The following is a 16,797-nucleotide window of genomic DNA, read 5'->3' as shown; positions in this document are numbered from 1 at the left end:
TGTTCCATCTGCCCATTATCATTTTCGCGTGTATAAAGTTAAACGTTTTATTGCACCGAATCACTGTGTCGGGGCGACGGCGACGTGACTGTTTTTTTCATTAATTCAAAAGCTACCAGTAATCTGCAGTGACACTATTAGGACGAATAAATAGCTTGACCTAGTTAGGCATTTATTTCCCAGTTACAAGGCGCTACGGGACAGACACGGTTTCTCTGGGGTAAACGCCAAAGGGTACTTATTCATTAGCATATAGGGACAACTCACGAAGAAAAATTATCCGTAAATGCAAAATAGGCGCAGCGTTAACCTTGCCAGTGTAGGAAGCAAAAAGAAGGCGCGAACACAGGCACATTAAGATCCAGGGAAGAACTACGTAAGAAAAACGTCACGAATAAGCTAAATGTAGCACGACGTGGGCACACGCACCAAGTAAAGGATGACAGAGAGTCACTACCTACAGATGACTACCTACAGTTTTGCCTAGTACTGGGGCGCTATAGCGTAAAACTGTTCCAAACTTTTCTATTCCAATTCTGCTATCAGCCCTCTGCGATTGGTCAAAAACTTTTTGGACCACCCCCCTTTCAGCGGTCTGTCACGCGACGTCACGAAAACCGCGATAGCTCCCCATTTGATATAAAGTTTACACACGGATTATGCATGACTTGACCGAACAAAAGAAAAATAGTTATTTCTGATTTGACACCTCTTCTACATTAGCCCCCGGCTATTCGTCAAAAGTTTTCGGGCTGCGCCAACTTCCCTTGCCTGTCACGCGACGTCACAAAACCGCGAAAACTCACCGCGTCAAAGTGACGTGTACACATTAAAGATGCATTAATATGCCGAACAAAACTGAATTTTCTTCTGAATACTCGCGGGCTGCCCCGTTCCGAGAGGAATAAAAGATGGCTGCCGCCTATCGCTCAGGCGCTGGCTGCTCGCACCTGCCGGTGAGCACGGGTTTATTTGCGTATATTAAATCTTCTTGCGTGGCCGTGTACCGTTTTCGAGCACTTTCGGCACGTTTACGACCTCATTCTGCAAACTCTTTTTTGCTGAGGATCCGTTTTAGCGTTATTCTTTAGCTTCCGTTGCATACTGCCGCGATTTTCGACCAGCCACCGCAAGCTAAGTAAGGGAAAGTGGACCAATCGCAGACGCCGGCACCACCCTTTTCATCCGGTTATCGATTTTCAATGCACTGGCTCTGCCCCATCGAATCCTTCTCCACTTGAGCGTTCTCCTCGCCTCTTGTAAGCCAATTAGATACGACAAGCCGCTCAATGTAGGCAATGTTATTCGTTTTTCAAGCAAACAAAAGTGACCTCCTATGAACGAGAAGAGCGTTTGATTGGTCTGTTCAGACAACCCTGCGGGTGACCGCCCGGTGCTTGCGTCGGTGGTTACGCAAATATGACGTCAGGATAGTGGAATAAAAACATATTTGTATAGTTTTATGTTATAGGGCCCCTGAATACATATTTAAACATAAAAGAGTAACTGAAAAGCTTAAAGATAAAATACCGAATAATTTCCCGCGATATTCGTGCGATTTACGGTGACGAACCTTTGGGCAATATAATATTTAAAGTATGGTAATACCTATGACCAGCTATCGCCACGAAATAGCAAATGAACTGCGGAAGGCTGGCATAGTTTCTGTAGCATTAGTCAATTTTCGTTGTAGAAACAACGCGGAACATCAAAACTTGTTTCGACCTTTTGTATTTATTTGTTCTTTTTGAACTCTTTAGTGACGCAGTTAATATGAAAAAGAAATGCATAAGGCATAGCTCAGGGTGCTAAACCGAAAAACAATGGCAGGTTAAAACTCACGTAATGTTCTCAAGTTGCCGATACGAAAAATGGAACAACGTTAATCACGTCAAACCGCTTTCATCAATTGAAATCCGCCGTAATCTATTCCCAAGTTACCCTAAATACACAGCAATATGTGCATTCACTTTTCTTGTCCGCCTTATCTACATCAAAGCATTTGTTGTTCGGGCTCTTCTCAGTAACCGCATGCATTTGTATCCACTGTTTAAACAGCCATGTTCGGATATTCAGATTAACTAAGGATGCCTGACCGAAAATTTGACACGAATAACCGGAAGTTTATGAGATTGCGCCACATCCACGTCAGTCATCTGCTGAAGGCAACGGTCTTTTACTTCACGTACTAGGCAGTGTTACTACAACATTCGCGTGAAAGGTTCGAATAAACACATCAAAACCGGCACTTGCAAATTTAGCGCCGACTGTCATGATGCTCACCGGTGTGAGAAAACTTAGGCTGAGATAGCTAAGAGGTATAGTACCCTTGAGCGCCTAAAACCCAGTTGATGTAGAGATACCCATGCTTTCCGTTCGGCGCCGCAGGTTTCCGGGGCTGCGCGTACAAAAAAAAATAGTAATAATACAGGGGTAGCCAACCCAGTTTCTGCAGCCACAAGGAGGCACCAACAAACGCATATCAAGGGGCAATCAAAAATCACGCGCGGCAACTGTCTCGCGTGTTCTGAATGTTGGCACATGTGCCACAACCAGTGGCACATATCGGTGGCACTCTTGGATTCGGCCCACGAAAAAGACTACAAACGTAACCGATACGAAAATGCAAACGAAAATCTGGGAATTGCCTACTAATGTGAAAGCGTTCTCTGGCTGGTCGGTTACTTCGGTTTTCCTTACTTATGTTGCTAGCTTACGCACGTCCACCCATCGCTCTTTCCGGAGCCAAAGAAGGTTTAAGCAGTAGCGGACAATACTCACAATTTCTGCAGCATTTTTGTCGCTTATCACGTCTATCCTGCTTAGGCCATATCACAACGTTCCAAGTCCAATTCCATTTCATACCCAGCACGGGCATAGTAATCTTTCTTTGCTGCGTTCTGTCCAGCATTTTATTCTGATGGGACAACATGCGTCTCTTCTTTGCCGGCTGGGAACATGCGTCTCCTTCGATATGGGTGTCTCGTTCTCCCCGCGTCACCATAGCTGCGGGCTCTTTATCTCCGCCATATTCTTTCTTTCTCTGCTGTGCTAGTTCCAGCGTGCAGTGCGTACAGGTCGCCGGGCACGGCAGCATGCATGCATTTTATCAAGCGTCACCCTGTAACGTCGTTTCCGATCCTCTTCTGAACACCTTCTTTCCTGTTATTGCTGGTTATCGTCTCCTAGTTCCTGTCGCTGTTGTCTTTGTTCCTTCTGCCGATTATCATTTTCGCGAGTATAAAGTTAAACGTTTCATTGCACCGAATCAATATGTCGGGGCTACGGCGACGTGACCATTTTGTTTTTCATTAATACAAACGCTACCAGTCATCTGCAGTGACACTATTAGGACCAATAAATAGCTTGACCTACTTACGCATTTATTTCCAAGTTACAAGGCGCTACGGGACAGACACGGTGTCTCTGGGGTAAACGCCAAAGGGTACTTATTCATTAACATATTGGGGCAACTCACGAAGAAAAATTGTCCGTGAATGCAAAATAGGCGCTGTGTTATGCTAGCGAGTGTAGGGAGCAAAAAGAAGGCGCGAACACAGGCACATTAAGATCCAGGGAAAAGCTACTTAAGAAAAACGTCACGAATATGCTAAATGTAGCTCGGCGTGGTCACATACACCAACTAAAGAAGGATGACGGAGGGTCCCTACCTACAGATGATGCGACATAGTCGAGGCTATAATATTACCCACTGATGTGATTGCTAACGCCACTAACGTTTGATTACTTTGTACTTTTCTAGAAGTCTAATTCTCTATTTTTGTGACCATAAAAAAATATCACACACGAAGATTCAAAGTAGAAGCTGTCCGTATGACTTGCTATAAACAGCAATACTGAATCTTTATAATGTGCAATACTGTTTCTATGGTGTTTAGTGTCGTTTGACTTCATTAACATGTTCTTATCACACTTTTAATATTTTTTTTTCTATGCAGATTGAATTGGAACGCTTGGTTGAGTGCCACGGGGAAAACATGAACGAGCTTGAGAATGAACAATTCGATGTGGTTTTGTTCACGTATCTCCTGTGCTCAGTTCAAGATGGGAGGAAAGTTCTAGAGGAAGCAAAACGAGTACTTGTCAAGGTAGGCGTTTATTTCATGTTACCACCATTATGAATAAAAATGCGCTGTACGGAAGCACCCATTACGCAAAAAACTTGCGAAACTTTCTCCACCTTTATAGAGAAAGAGAGAATCCTTTCCGCTAAGCTAGCTTGACTTTATAGTTCTGATTGAAGTACTCCTTCCTAAGTAATATTACCCAACGTTATAAAAATTTCACGCGATCGCTAGGTACTACTTCGCTCAAACAGTGAGGCTGAATCCATTATTTTGAGGTGATTGCCGAGTAGCAAGATGTATTACGGTTGGTGCGTAAATGGTTATATTTGTTATACGACGATCCTTATAAAATGAAAAATAGTACGTTCTAGTAGTAGTAACGATGCCCATAAACGAACCAATAAATATAAATTGCCAGCATAAAGAATTAGACCGTCATGGCACTGCAAAACTGAAATAAATGGCAGCACGGTCTAAGAAATCAGTCAATAAAAAAACTGCACTTGAACACATCTCACGATGACTGTCCACTGTAATGCGTTAGCATTGAATAAACATAGGGGCACGACGTATTGCCACCGTCAAAACGAGTTAAGCACAAGGCGTGTACGGTAGCGAGTCTCCTCTTCCGCGTTTCCCTAGGAGCACTCAACGCTACCTAGCGCTGCCGCAGCGAAGCCTGAGCATAGACTCCGAAGTGCCAGGCGAGTGCAAACGCTGAGAAACGTGTAACGCGACAATCGGGCTCCTCTCTCTCGCATTTTTCTGGACACGCTGCGCCATCTAATGGTGCTACTGAGCAGTCCGTACGTGACTTCCGACACAAAAAATGTGGCGCACTGGAGTCTGCGACGGCTGACAATGTTTTCCTCGTTTGCCGCACACCCAGTGGGAAAACGAGACGTTCATTTGAGGGATCGCCAGCCGCTGGTGCGCTGGCGCGAGAGAGATAATCTGGGGGCGTTTGCTCCTTGAATATATGACTCTGCCTCACCACTACAGAGGAGATTTCTTAGCGCGTGTCGTATGCGTTTGCCCTACACATGCCGACGTTGAGGAGTGCGGTAGAGTTTACGCTCCGCTGACATCCCGCGCGGCGAGGCAGTGGGCACGGACGCCCCATTTGGTGATCGCTGTGTCTGAAGGGGCAAGGTTATGACTGATGTTGTATAAGTCGCCAGTCACTTTTTTTCGTCGCGAAAATAGATTGCACTTTTTTACACGCACTGCTCCAGGAGGGCACATGTAAACGGCATGAAGTAGGCGGCGCAGGATCTCCAGGGCACCGAAGGGGTAGCGGTGGGATCAAAGCTGGAAGCAGGGCGGCCCGCGGGTCTGGCACCCACTGCCTCGGCGAGTCTCAACCCAGAGACCAGTCTGGGTTCTAGCTTTGGTGTCCCCGTTGCCGCTTTGGTGTCCTGGAGGCGCCGCCAATATTGCGGAATAATGGCACGGTGTTACAATGAGTAAAAAATATGATTGAATAAGTATAATTACGCCCAGCCGCCAAATTGTGATGTTAAGTGCAGCACTAACGCGCCCCACGACTTCTGTAACACCAGTAACAACTTTGCCTCTGAAGGTATGTCCGACAGACTTGCTAAGGCGCTCTGCCTTCTATGTTTCAAATATATGCGGCCCGGGCTGTACTACGTTCGCAAGCTATGATCGACCACGACTGACTTAGCACGTGCGCCGCAGGTGCGAGACCATCTGGCCGACACAGCCCGCTGCTTCACTATTTTACCTCGACGGCAGCCAGCGTCCGAGAGTAAACAAACTCGACCCCACTCGCCCACAAGACGCGCTAAGAAACCTCCTCCGTAGTGCCTAGGCAGAGTCATATATTCAAGGAGCAAAAGCCCCCAGGTTTTCTCTCTCGCGCCAGCGCACAAACGGCTGGCGCTCCCTCAAATTAACTTCTCCTAGTGGCAAATAGTTACCCAAGATGTCGAGGTGTTTATCGAAAGCGGCGCCTACCCAGCGCGTTTGGTTGCGGCCTGCTAGTGCGACGGCTTGCTGCTCTTAGGGAACTCTTGTGACGTGGGTTCGATTCCGCTCCGCGCCGAATAAACTTACTTGATATTTTTCGCAATTGTTAAGCGGCACATATCCTGAGTCACGTACCCCGTGACTCAAGTCTTCATGAAAGAGGTTGATTCAAGACTGGGACAGACCGAGTGGCACATGCCCAAGTCAACATTGAAGAGTTTCTTCGAACGAATTTACCTACCTAGACCCGCATCTACAGTGACCGATGTCAGCGTGAAAGAGGTTCGTTGAAGAGCGGTACGTATCCACAAATTGCCACATGCACAATGACGCAAGTTCGTACGATGGTTGGTTTCGAACCCTGTTATCTCAGGAAAGCACTCGATAAGCTACATATTCGACCACTGGCTACCGCAGTGACCGAGGTAGGCGGGAAATCAGTTAGGTACAAAGATCGTCATACAAACATAGATAGATAGATAGATAGATAGATAGATAGACACCAGAAAGTGCGCGAAGTAGACAAAGAATTCTAACGCACTGAAATTCGATGGAGGAGGAGGAAATAAAGAGAGAGGCAGGGATGCTCTGAAATGCGGCAGAGCCCATTACACTATGGACGGTAATGCGTTTAGCATTGAATCAGTATATTGACACAAGCTACTGACATCATAGACACCAGTCATATGTGACACATTTACAGCAGCGGGACTCTTTCGCTGTTTTCTAAGAATGCTCGGCGCAATCTAGCGCTGCCACCGCGTATCCTGCGCGTGAAGTTCTTACTGGAAACGTTGCGCCATCTAGTAACGCTGCCGGGAAGTCCACGCGTTGCCTAAGGAGCGAGAAGCGTGGCGCACCGCTACCTGCGAACACTGATTGTTCCCTCGCTTGTCGTACACCTAGGGGCGCATACTGCACGACCTAGGTTGGCGAGAGGTTTATTGATGAGCGGCACATACACAGTGCATTCATGACGTAGCCGCTAAAATATCGGCGTGAAAGACGTTCACTGAAAAGCGCCACATAGCCCACGCATTTCTCGCGAAACCTGCTAAAGCGTCGGCTTGCTCTCCTCGAGGAAGCCTTGTGACGTGCGTTGTATTCCTCTGAGCTTTGGACAATATTGAGGCGGACTTTTCCTCGTGTAGAGCGGTAAATTCCGAGTGACAATTCCTACCTACCAAGGCTTACGTCAAAGCTCTTATCGAAGAGTGGTACACACCTTCTGACCCATGTACCATGGGCCATTTTAGCACCAGAGGTTCATTGAACACCAGCAAAAAACAAGTGACACACACCACGGCATCTAAGTGGGCATCTAAGAGACTCGTTGAACAGCGGTTCCTACCCTGCCTACGTTCTACAGTGATCCATGTCGGCGTGCAGGGGGTTGGTTGAAGAGGGGCCCATACAGTGCCACATACTCAGTGACCAAAGTTGGTGTGACGGTTGGTTTGAAACACTGTTCCCTCAAGACAGCCGTACGATGCGTTTACCCGTTCTACCATGCACTACCCTGTGGTCCTGGCCTAAAAACGGTTATATACATGGAAAGTAACTCTTTCAAAATGCGTCAAGTACCCTGAGACTAATTATGCATTAAAAACGGCACATAGGTAGTGACGCAAGTTTGCGTCAAAAAGGCTTATTTAAAAGCAAGCCACTTCCCTGAGCATAGTGTCCCAATCCTCAACGCATTTTACCGCGGAGAACTTAGTGACCTGTGCGCGCGGTAAAGGGGTTAGACACACACACGCACACACACACACACACACACACACACACACACACACACACACACACACACACACACACACGCACGCACGCACGCACGCACGCACGCACGCACGCACGCACGCACGCACGCACGCACGCACGCACGCACGCACGCACGCACGCACGCACGCACACACACACACACACACACACACACACACACACACACACACACACACACACACACACAGAAAACTGGAAAATTCCCGAACAATGGCAATCGCAACAATACTTGCAAAGAGCAAAGATTGTTTTGCCCTGTTCTCTTTGCATAAATTTCCGTCCCAGTAATCCTGCGATGTTATTTTAGCACCTTTTTGATTTCATGGCCAGCGGCGACACTCCGATTTGTGTGTCCACTTCCCCTCGATCATTATATTACAGCTTAAAATTGTTTCGTGCATTGTTGTCTAAAGTATATTGTATGTCTTGAGGCCATTGCTATATTTGTAGTTTGCGCTTTGTCTGTGTCATCTCACTCACACGGCCGGTCCACCATTTTCGCCAGGGGGGAGTCAGAGTCCCTGAACTTCTTGCTACATCCTTTACTTTTCCTCTCTTGCCTTAATTGATGACCTAACGCCTTGCTTTGAGTGCCCTATGCTCCAAATTGTGTAGCACTTTGATGCGTTTCGAGGAGCAGTTTGTTCTACAGCAACGAAATGGCGCTTTCGGCCATGCGCCGCACGTAGCCTCAGTGACAGCGCACGAATACGAAACCCCTACCACATCCACCTTGCTTCGGTGGGATCAGCTGTCGGATATGCAACCGAGTTTTCGCTAACGCACTGTGCTTCAATCACCCTGGATTCAATCAAGTGGATTGAATACGTGTGCAGTTGTTGGTTGAAAAAATAGTGACTAGCATACAAAGGAATTGAATGAATCTGTGTGGCCAGGTTTACGGACCGCTGCTGCAACTTACGTCCGTACGTGTGACCGGCAGTTCGAGATTTACGCCTTTCCTCGACGATATAGAAAATTTCTCATCCACCAGCGTTGTAGCGCTAACCTTAAAAAAAAGTGAATCCGCCCGGGAACATCGGCAAGAGTGAGTACCATTTGTTAAGCATTGACAAAGGGAGTAGCGCAGCGTCTTGTCATATTAAGTTTCGTGGACAGTCTACCCCAAAAGCCACGAAATCTTACGGCCACTCTATGGCCAACATGTCAATGAGCGAATGGGGACACACCATATACGCACACACCATATACGCACGGACTACACCAATAGCGCATGAACGGTCGTAACTAACTGTTCCGTTGTGGTCCACAAGAGCAAGCGAGCTACTAGCGATAATACATCTCTGCTACAAGGCATCACAACATACAAAATAGCTACATTTCAAGCCTTGCGCCCAGAAAGAACAAATCTATTGAAACCGAGCACACCCGCGATCGATTCATCATCATCATCATTTATTTACCTTTAAGGGCCCCGATGGGGCATTACCTAAAGGCAGGGGGGTAACAAATGGTAACCACGGGTCACAAAGATAAACACAATAATACAGATTGCAAGAACTGGTAAACACAGCAATCACATCAAAATGAAAAAGCCGATACAAGGGCTTACTACTGGGGCTGTGGAAAAAACTGGTGTAATAGTAACAGCTTAAATTCTATAGAATTTGGTTCACTGACGATTGCGTCAATAAGTACATTCTAATCCGATATGGCAGTCGGCCGAAATGATTTATTTAAAGCGTTTGTTGAACCATGAATGCGTTGAACACGGTGACAATTAAACAGACGTCGTGATGATCTCATGGGCGGCAGAACAAGGCTCTCACGTGAATGAGGAAAATGATAATACAGCTTATGAAAAAGGCAGAGACTTGCTATCTTATGACGGGATGCCAGGGGGGTTAGACCAATTGAAGCTTTGATGCTAGTAATGCTCAATCGAGAATTATATTTGGCTGTTATAAAACGAGGAGCTCGATTTTGTATTGCCTCTAACGCCTGGATTAGGTACTCTTGATGGGGGTTCCTGATAGGGGATGCGTATTCAAGTTTGGTACGGATGAAAGTTTCGTATGCGATAAGTCTAACCATGGGCGAAGCAAACGTGAGTGATCGTCTAATCAAACCTAGTTATCTGCAAACGCTTGCAGAGAGCGACGTGATGTGCTTTGACCAGCTTAGATTACTTGTTATTTCTATGCCTAGATACCTATCAGATTTCACTTGTGATAGCGCGGTAGTGTTTAGCATGTATGAGAAGTGTAGGTTAGATATCTTACGATACACGTGCATAAACTTACATTTTGATACATTTAAATGCACGAGCCAGGTCGAACACCAATTTCTGGATTAAGGTTAAATCATCCTGCAGCAATGACTGATCGTTAATAGTAGAGATACGTTGGTAGAGAACGCAATCATCCGCAAACAGAAGAATTGATGATGAAATTTCAGCAGGAAGGTCATTGATAAAGATTAGGAACAGAAGCGATTAAGCAAAAATGATCAAATAGCAAACTCACTGAGAAAATTTACTATCCGAAATGTGACGAGCCACTGGTTCAACATATGTGCCAAATAAAGAAAGATCAAAACACTAATTCTAATTTAGTTCATCCGAGGAAAGTTTGGGATACATATTTAGCTCCCTTTTAGAACAAGCACCATATGCGCTGCTCGCGCCATTTGGACAATAGCTTAATCAGCTGCGGAAGAGTTTTTTCGTGTTCTCTGAAACTGTGGCCAAAGCTTCGTGTCGTCCTCCATGTCACCATCTGCGCTATATCCCGAAACAGAGGTTTGCTAAGCCGCACCGGCATCATACACACCCATTGTAAACATGGAGGCAATGGAGGCTGTTGAGGCAAGCAATGGACGCGTCACCACGTGATCAGACATGGCAAGACCCACGGGATCGCCCCGAAAAGGGACAATGCGGAAATTATCGCGATTACACTGAACGTCCGTTTGTAAGACGTCGCTGGTTTTGTGTCCTGTTTTCTCATTTCTGACACATTTCATTTTTTTCTCTTCAATACGGGTTAATATTCCTTTGGCCCAATGAAAGTATCTCTGAGAAAAAGATGATGCCCTTACCTAGACATTACCAACTCCAAAGCATTTGAAATATTCTAGCTTGAGGGAGAAAACTGGCGTTGACATTTGGCGAGAAAATGCAGGTTAGAAATGCGACCATTTTCTCAGTGTTTATAAATTTGTTGCAGAATTTGTTCTTGCTTTCGAGCATCGACACTTCTTTACATTTTATTCTTCCCAGGTGCTTGCTTTATAATAGATTTTAACACTGTACCTCAGGCTCCAATACTTTCGTTTGTAGAGATGTGTCCTAGTTTTGTTTCGAGCCAGAATGTACATTTTTGGCATGGCGGTCTCCCTTGTCATAGGTCACAGCAGGCGTTTTTTTAGAAGGATATAAATATGATTACTTTTATAAAAACTAGTGGAATACTTTTCTCACAATGGCCTCTTTTATCTTGCAGGGAGGCCAACTGATTTTCTTGGAGCATGTCGCTCATCCAGAACGGACATGGCCAAGGCTCTTTCAAAGCCTTATAACTCCACTATGGAAGATCACTTGTGCGAACTGTCATCTTGACAGGGACTCCGCTAAGCTAATAGAAAATGCTGGATTTTCTCAAGTCACCACTAATTATATTTACGTTGACATGTGCAGTATATTGAGTTATCAAGTTTATGGTGTCGCTATTCCGTAAGACATCAGAATAGACATAATTGATATCCTGTACAGGTCAAGAAGAAGCTTCACCTAAAGTCTCTATGGTAAACAGGGAAATCATTTTTAGTTTCTAAACCTGGATCAAACAATCTACTTGCTGCTCGAGATGAGCTGTTTGATATGACAATCTGCTTGAGATGAAAAAGACACAATTTTAATGCATGCGCTCAGCTAACGATTGAATGCGCTCTCTTTATTGTTTCTAATGCACCTACCGATGGGCCTTTAAATGCATAGATTGGTGAAGTGATAATAAAGGGCTTGCCTAACGAAATTTATGATCCGAAATTTTATTTTATTACAATTTTTTCTCATGAACATTGAAAGAATACAGAGACTAAAAGCTTCATTTTTGTGACAACGTTTCTTTCATGGCTAATAAATTCTGCTCACACGTACAGACATAATTTCACGTCTTTCTTCACCTTGAACAAAATGTACAGGAACTATACATAGCAATCTTTTACAGATGGCCATGCCCAAGTACGCAAATAAGTACGTGAATTGCATTCAGCATTATTGCACAACAGGATTTTTGAAAAAGTGCCTAATTTTAGTGTATGCCCCTACAAGTACATTACTAAGGGTATTTGTCCTTTTATTCCTGAATCAACAGTACGTTCATACAAGGCGACTACATATGCGTATTTGAAGAATCCGGTCATGTGTGACATTCTTTTTAGGTTAATGGCTGAAGTATCAAACTATGTGTGCTCATAGAATGGCACCATGTTTTTGAAAGGGCTGCATTTTAATGTGAGCGGTATATTTGGCTTCTAAATTTTAAGTAACGTACGAGCCAAACATTAATAAGAAAAGTTTTGCTTTGGAATTGTACCTCAACATAAAAACAGCTTTCTTCTTTCTCCGGTTAAAAGTGAGCGCACTCCCTGAGTAAATTATATCACCATGCAAAGGCGAGACCGGTTATAAACAGCATTTGTAAAAAACTGACCAGACTGTTGATATAATTTTTGGCTGCTATATATGTTGTCGCGGTATAGGAACAGGAATACGGCAAGAAAGCCTGTTGAACAAAGCACCAGAACAAAGACGTCGTCTTCGCGTCTGAATTCCACGAGTCCCACTGCACGGAGTCCGTCAAAGCCAAAATCCTCAGCGTATTCTACGCTTCTATACAGAAGACACGTCATTTACCGGCTCTCCAAAAGAGTAAAGGAATGTCCGTAGTACAGTCACTCGCTGACATAAGGCTTCATGCGAACAACGTGCACAAGTTCAGAACGGTGTTGGCGGCGCCTTGCGCACTAAGCGCTACCAAAAACGTGCTCGTATGTGACGTCACTGAGCCGTCGCAGCACTTTACAGAATCTGAAATATCGTCTTAGGAGCTTCTCAGATAGTCCCCGTTTTCGTATTGGCGTCCTCATCCATACTCTCTCGCCGGTTTTGTAAGTTACAGGTCTGTGATGGGCATAATAGCGACCTGTATCGTACTGTTGCTGCAAGTGTATTCGCACGCGTGTGAGCTGCCTGGCTCCTGCACGTTGCGTAAAGGTATGGACATCCTGTCAACATCTTCATGTTCGTGCGGTAGTATGGCTACGAGCATGGTCCTTACTTCCCGTCCGTCGACAAGGCTCAATGGAGTTATCCGTGTAGTTTCCTGTTTAGCCGTGTTATAAGCAAACGTGATAAAAGCAGAATCTCGTCCAAATTTTATGCTCTATATTCGCGTACGTTGAAAACATATCGTCGAGTGTTTTGCTCAGGCGCTCTGTTAGTCCGTTTGTTCGTGGATGGTAGGCTCTTGTCGTTCGATGAGTCGTGCCGCTCAGCATTAGGATGTGATCTAAAAGCGCGACTGTTACTGCAGTTCCTCGGTCTATTATGACGATGGTTGCTGCGCCGTATCTGAGGACAGCATTCTCTATCAAATATCATGTCACCTCTGCTGCTGTGCCTCCCTGAATAGCTTTTGTTCCGGCGTAACGATTAAGATAGTCAGTTTCTACGATGAGTCAACGGTTAGCAGTAGTGGAGGACCTGAGAGGCCCATTCGTAGAGACCCAAGATCATAATGGACGCAAGAGGTTCATACTGATATCGTAATATGACGTTTACGGTATTTGAATGGGTTGTAGGAAACCGGCTGGTTTCCTTGGAGGTGATTTGCGCCACTGACAATCTAGGCAGGTCAGAACTTAGTGTTTTATTTATTTATTTATTTTTATTTATTTATTTTCCGAAAGGTCTCTTGTTGAGACATTACATGAGTGAGTGGGGGGTTAGTGACAAGGATAGATAATACAAAAAACGAAGGGATATTTTTGATGAGTCGTTTGAATGCAAGTGGGTCGATGATAGTGGTAACCTCTGTGGGATTCCAGTCTCGTGTTATGCGCAGAAAGAATGATTGCAGAAAAGTCGCGGTATGGTCTTGTGGGGGATATACTGTGTTAGAGTGACTGGTGCGGGCAATGCGATGTGATCTTTTTATGTACGGGTTGTCGAAAGGCAAAGAATGAAAAAAAAATTATGAAAAAGTTTAAAACGTGCTGTTCTACTGCGTGAGGCTAGAAGGGTAAGCTTATTTGGGCTTTTAGTGCTGGGATGCTTGAATTGTACGAATAAGTTGACAGAATAAATCGTGTCGCGCGGTTGTGAACCGACTGGAGGGTGTTATTAAGGTTATTGTGGTGGGGGTCAAAAATAGCATCGGCATACTGCAGTTTGGTCTGCACAAAGCCTAGAAAACCAAGCTGTTTAGTTGAGGGAGGAGCTAGCAAAGGTTATGGCGTAGATAACCTAGAGTACGATTAGCAGAATTTATTATGTGGTTAACATGACAGGTACAAGTTAAGTCATGCGAGATATACACACCAAGATATTTTAATAAATCAGTTGTTGCAATATGCGTGTTATTAATGTTATAATTAGGCACATCGTAATTAAGAATACGTTGAATAGACATTAACACGGTTTTAGCTACATTTAATCACATCAGCCAAGTATTACACCAGTTTTCTAGGCGCGATAGGTGCTTTTGTAACGCCAAATGGTCGGTGGGGTTAGTAACTGCTCGGCAAACCACACAATCATCCGCGAAGAGTCGGATATGAGAAGAAATATAACTAGGCAGGTCATTGATGTGTATTAATAAAAGGAGGGGACCAAGTACGTTACCTTGAGGTACGCCTGAAAGTGCAGGTGTTAAGGATGAAGAGTGTGAGTGTGAATAGTGTGAATATGAACTGCTGACAGTTAGTTAAAAACCTTCGAATCCAGCTTAGAACACAAGGATGAATGTTAAGACAGGATAACTTTATTAAGTGACGACCATGAGGTACCTTATTGAACGCTTTTTTCAAAATCTAAAATTATTGTGTCAGTCAGGATGTTACGATCATGGTTTAAATGTAAGTCGTGCAAGAAAAGAGCAAGTTGGGTGTCGCAGGAATAATTTTTGCAGAAACCGTGTTGACTTGGGTGAAAAAAATTGACGGATGTAAGGAAGTTAGCAACATGCGAGTATAAAGTATGTTCTAATATTTTACAAGACACGCTTGTTATGAAAATAGGGCGGTAGTTACTCGGTGATGATCGGCTTCCTTTCTTGAAGACTGGAATGACCTTGCCCACCTGCCAGTCATGTGGAATGGAAGCGCTGTTGAGTGATTCCTGCAATATGAGTGATAAAAACAGGCTACACGCATTTTTAGTATTTTTTAGCACTTTGCCATTGATACCGTCTACTGCTGTCGATGACGAATTCTTCAATGATCGAATTACTTTGACAATGCCGACTGGATTGAATGTGATATTTTGCATGAGCGGATATGCGAAGTATGGTGGATCGGGTAAGCCGTCAGGTAATTCATTAGTGAAAAACGAACTAAATGTTGTGTAAAGAAGATCTGCAACCTTAGTCGCAAGGGTGGGAAGTCCGGAGCTATTGATAACTGATATCTCATTCCGTTGATTAAGATTAATAGTTTTCCAAAATAGCTTCGGGCTAGTTTGTAGCTTAGCTGGTAAAGTGGTAGAAAGAAACTTGTGTTTAGTTTGAGAGGTTAACTTGTCATATTCTTTCTGAACTGCATAATACTTCTGCCATATGGAAGAAGAACTAGATCGTTTGGTTGATCAAAACAGCCGTTTTTTTTCTTGTTATTTAGCCGTTTGAGGGATACATTAAACCATGGTGATGTTGTTTTTTTCCGTTATTGTAATGGTGGGGTTGTAAAGACCTATAAGGCGATGCATCTCTGCTTTGCAAAGCAGCCAGTTCGACTCGAGAGACTTTAATTGAAATTTAGCGACCAACATACGAAGTACTCAGATAATTCTCGGTTCATGCTGACTTAGTCCCCTTTATCATAGAGTGTAAGTGTTTTCCGATTTTTTTGCTTCTTTAGTACGTTGCAATGAAACGAAATATGTACTGTCAGGTAGTCGCTCAAACCGCGCAATAAGGTGACAGCGGTATAGTTATCAGGGTGAGTTGTTAATACAAGATCTAAATTGTTGGACGAGTGAGCGGTAACGCGGGTTGAGTCAGTGACGAGCTGCGCTAAGCCGGATGTTATACACGTGTTTAAGAAATCGCTAGCGGAGCTGCTTTTAGATAATGTAGGGGCAGGATCGGACCAATCAATAGTTGGAAAATTAAAATCGACAAACAGAAGGACAGGACTGTTAGGATAAATTTTTGTTAACGTATCTAAGGCTTCATGAAGTAAAGGCGCGAAATAACTGTCGGTACTAGGAGACCGATAGCAAATACCAATCAGAATGTGCGGGTGTGTAGCAATGCATCGCATCCAAATCATTTCCAGTTGTAAAGAGAGGTTTACAAGTGAACAATGTAGGTTCCGCTTAGTGGCGATTAATACACCCCCACCGCGTGAGTTATCGGTTCTATCTTTCCGAAAAATGTCAAAATACGAGAGGTAAGGGAGAATTTTGGTATAATCGATTGATGAGTTAAGCCATGTTTCTGTTAGTAGTAAGGCATCGCCAGAAGATGAGCCTATTAGACTGCACAGTGCATCACGCTTGGGAACAACACTTCGGATGTTAGTGAGCAGGAATGATAAAGGCTAATAGTTCCGTGGATGCGGTGTACGATTTGGCCTCAATGATGGCTAAAGGCCTTCCTCCATGACCTGGTAAGAAGTGTGGTCGAAGTAGTAGGTTTTTTTACCGACGATAAGCTTTCCATGTCGCAATTTGTACCGCAGTTTACGGGCC

The sequence above is a fragment of the Dermacentor andersoni genome, chromosome 6 (assembly GCF_023375885.2).
Source record: "Dermacentor andersoni chromosome 6, qqDerAnde1_hic_scaffold, whole genome shotgun sequence".
NCBI classification, from domain to species: domain Eukaryota; kingdom Metazoa; phylum Arthropoda; class Arachnida; order Ixodida; family Ixodidae; genus Dermacentor; species Dermacentor andersoni.
Note: the sequence above shows the minus strand (reverse complement) of the source record.